The sequence below is a fragment of the Thalassophryne amazonica genome, unplaced genomic scaffold (genome assembly GCF_902500255.1).
Source record: "Thalassophryne amazonica unplaced genomic scaffold, fThaAma1.1, whole genome shotgun sequence".
NCBI lineage: Eukaryota > Metazoa > Chordata > Actinopteri > Batrachoidiformes > Batrachoididae > Thalassophryne > Thalassophryne amazonica.
Window position 1 is genome coordinate 32039 of NW_022986242.1, and position 4254 is coordinate 36292.

General features: G+C 43.6%; 1 long non-coding RNA gene across 1 annotated transcript; it reads right to left on the bottom strand.

Annotated features, from left to right (window-relative positions):
* Positions 1 to 280: 280 nt before the first annotated feature.
* On the bottom strand, positions 281 to 792 carry LOC117505762. Its single transcript, XR_004559251.1, has 4 exons — positions 697 to 792; positions 547 to 604; positions 408 to 461; positions 281 to 322 (listed from the first exon to the last, which is right to left on the bottom strand). It is a non-coding gene; the product is annotated as an uncharacterized LOC117505762 (long non-coding RNA).
* Between the last annotated feature and the right edge of the window lie 3462 nt (positions 793 to 4254).

The following is a 4254-nucleotide window of genomic DNA, read 5'->3' on the forward strand; positions in this document are numbered from 1 at the left end:
GTGGAGAGCTTATGTGGTCTACTTTCATTAGTCAAATCAAATAGATTACATGCAATACATACATTTTCATTTTATGACCAATTAATTACCATTTGGTTCCTTCTGTCTGGTTGAGCCAGACTCCTGTCTAGCTCCTCCACTGCACTGCATTGACCCAACAGCACCTCTTCCTGCAGAGGAGGCTGAGGCTGGTTTGAGACCACAGCAGCCTCCAACGTCTCAGACTTCTTCTCCATACCCTCCATCCTCCTTTCAATAGCCTCCATCCTCCTCTCCATAGCCTCCATCCTCCTTGTCATACGCCCCATGTGCTCTTCCATTGCTAGGTGAATTTGTGATAGAATTCATATTAGTTTTTGAACTTAATATACTTGTAATATGTGAAAATGTGTGTATATAGTACTTACTACTTTTTAAATCATCTGTTGTTCTCAATAGGAGCCTCTTCGTTTCCTCCATGACTAAAGGTAGAATTGAGATGAAATTCATTGTAGTTTTATACCCAATACACTTTTCCTGTGTGAGCATCAAGTGTGTATGAAGTACTTATGCTTTATTAGGACAGCCATGCCTGAAGCCCCCTCCTCTTCGCCATGGGTCATTCCTGAAGTTTTTGAAAAGAAAATTGTTAGTGTTTGCTTTCTTGGTTAGGAACTTGTAATCAGATATTAAATATAAAATTCAAAGCAAATATACCCTCAACTGCCTGGGATGATGTTTGTTCCTCAATATATGAGTCTTCCAATGTCCGACGGCTGGGTGCATGGGTTGAGGGACTGGCGGCTACACGGCTGTGAGGCGTTGGCACATCTGAATAGAAAGATGACACAAATGTCATTTATTTTATGGTGGGATTCTTATGAATGTAATTTCAAAACAGAAACCCATGCTAATACATCACACAACTGGAAAAAAGCTTAGATGATGGTGGTGGAGGCATGTGTAGATCTGAAAAGAAAATGAAGAACCAATTAGATTAGTCAGATAACATGCATTGGGTTATTCTGCAAAGATATTGGCACCAAGCTACGTAAGATGATTTGACAAACTTACCCACTGGGCTTTCACATGGACCCACAGTCCTGGCCTGCTTCCTTGGCTGTGGAGGCAACTCATCTGGAAAGAAAGACCATAATTTGTACCGACAGGGAAACAAATATTGAATTGTGTACATAATTCAGTCTGTACTGAAGAGGCCTTACCCTCACTGGAGGAATATGTCCGGGGAGGCCTGTGCACTCTTTTTCCTTTATTGGCTGTGCCATCATCAATCTCTGGGCATGAATTCTCCATGTATTGCAGACATTTCTTGTCTGCCAGCTCGTAGTTGTCTGTGTAAGGAGATGATTTTTGAGCAAGTAGAAGATCAAAGCTGTATTTCCATGCATAGAAAGAATTCTGAATCTTTTCGACATAGTGCATAGCAAACATAGCTCACCTGTTGTGTGCCATACTTTCCTAATAGGATGTTTCGCCCAGCTGATGTTGGGCGCAGCAAGGTTCATCACCCGCTTACGGACATTCACGTTTGTCCATGAGCACTGTAAGCCCCGTTTGGTCAAAAAAAAAAAAGAAAATCATATGTGAAATCAGTGTGGTGGAAAAAAAACCTCTAAAATTAAAAGAGAAAAAAAACAAACTATAAACCGCTTACTTGTGCAGTCGTCTCCAGCCATGTGGATGGCACCACTGCCATTGCACTATCCATAAACTCAACCACAGTGAAACTCATCTGTTAATTAAAAAAAAGGCAAAATTAGCATAGAAAAAGAGCCCTATATATGTTACAAATTGAATTTCCAAAGACTGTGTCAGCTGTTTATATAATGCAGTTGTTATTCAATTCTACGTATATACAGTACACAGCATCAAAAACATTCACAGTCAAGTCAAGGTATAAAAAAGGTAAAAAGTCAAGTTAAAAACCTAAAAATCATGTAGGACCGTCAAGAAAACGTTTGTGTCTGTGGCTCCTCAATCATCACAGCCTGTGTTGTGAGTTCACGTTCTGGCAACAGCTTCATTAAACACTCTCTTTTTCACTCTGAAACATCCGATGATTCTTGAATCACAAGGATTTGTGAACAGAGGATCCACCTTTTCAAACACCTTGTCATTCCTCTCCTCAATGGCCTCACAGCATTTGTCACCTGCTAAGATGTAGGCATTGTTGGGTCTTCCAATTTTCTTTTTTTGTGCTGGAGCTGTGCTGCTTGGACCCTGTTCCATCTCCGAGAGCCTTTTGGCCACTTGAATAAGTGGGCTTCTTCCGGATCTGGCCAGACGTTTCAGCTGCCCCAAGTAGTTCTCAAACTGGAAGGCTCTGCATGCATCCAGAGATCCAAAGTTTTCTGCGTCATCTGTTAAATGGAGCATGGCATGGACATTGTACACCATGAAGTGGTGGCCATACAGGTCTGCTGTCTTTGCCACAAAATACTCCATTAGTCCTCTGCTGTAGTCTGCGTGCTTGCGTGCCAGGTTTGGAGAAACCAAAATATTCAGTGCTATGCTGAAAGCCATGAAATGCATGTACAGATCATTGTGGAGAATGTCCTTGAGCACTAGTTTTCCTGTGTACAGTGCAAACTGACGCAGCTCTGTAGCCTTCCAGTGATCCACTTCTTCCAACCTCAGAGGCTTCCTGGTAAAGCAACTTGGCATGGATTGCTTCAATCCACACAGTCTTCTGCTGATCTCTTGGATCTGTCCAGCAGACAGTCTTACCCGCCTGCTTCCCCTCACCCATTCCACCAGCAGCTTCTTCATAACGCCCAAACAAGCTTGATGCATGTAGTCAGTGGGAAACATTTTGATCATATCAATGGGAAGTTCCAAAAATGGGGAAACAGTGTGGCCCTTGTCCTTCTTGGCAGACATTTCTGTTCTGAACATCTCGTTGGTTCACATGGTGTTACAAACATCTGGGTATGTTACACGTCTGTCCACCCATAGCCCTGTCTGTGTACATTTGTCACAGCCATTGTATCCAGTACACAGTTTGGTCGCTTTGACCATTGCCTTGGCTGGTGCATCGCATACAACACAACGCAACACCACAGTCTTCCCTTGAATTCCATTTTCCAGCAGATCCTGCATTTCTGCAACCACAACATTAAGAAACTCCAAATCTGTAGGTTTGGATGGTCCAGATGTTAAGGTTACAGGGAAAACACGGGTTGGAGACAGGTGGATTGCACACAAAACAGGCCCTAGAGTGTTCTTGCTACTTTTGAACAGTGGAAGGCCATCAATGTTGAGCGACAACTCCAGCGTGTTTAGTTCTTTCAGAACCTCCTCAGCGTAGTGTTTGAGTTGTTCTTTGATGGTTCTCCTCAATCCAAAGTGGACACACTCCAGCCCTGATAGTGTTGTTGACCTGATATCTGTTGGGGTTGATAACAAGGTTCTGGCTGTTGAGGGTAGCTCTGGGTGACCATTGGCTTTTAATCCGACAAGAGGTTCATCAAGTGCAGAGTGTGGGATGTGGTGTTTCAAGGCCCATTGTTGTAACATGTTCCTAAATGAGCTCTGTGGGTTGTTTTCCTTGTTCTATGTGTCATTGGTAGGTGTGTCCCACATTTCCGTGTCCAATGCAGATCCATCACTGCTGCTGTCCTGCTCCGAGCTGTTGACCGAACTTGTTGGCTCTCCCATGAACTCGTCTGGTCGTTCTTCAATCTCCACCGGTTGTATCTCTGGCGTGTGTTGAGGTCCATGAGGTTGTTGATCTGCTTGCAGAGCCTGGCCTGTCCTTGCTGCATCTCACACAGCCTGCTCTTCCCTGCTTCCTGCAGCTCGTGCAGACTCCTCTGCCCTGTTTACTGCATCTCCTGCATCCAGCTGGGCACGCACCAGTGCTCGCACATTCAGCACCTCTCGCTGCGCCCTCTTCCATTCCTTTGTGTAGGTCTGTCTGGCCAGCGTCTTTGAACTCATTATCTGCAATGCAATACCATGCAGTACAATGCAAACAATGTGTACCTGTGTACCTGTACAATGAAAAACGGGGAAAATTTAAATACATTACAGCATCAACATAAATTTAAACACGGTGTTTCAGTTTGCAACCATACTTGCACTTGACAAAAATACACACAGGATTAAATTGCGGATGAGGTAAGAATATGTGTGACATATGACCGCAGCATTGCATTCAATCGAGCAGGAAAGCAAAACCAATGTGTAACAAAACAATGGTCTAACAGACCAATATAGATTAGCTGCATCAAATGCCCCTTGAAAATTACAACT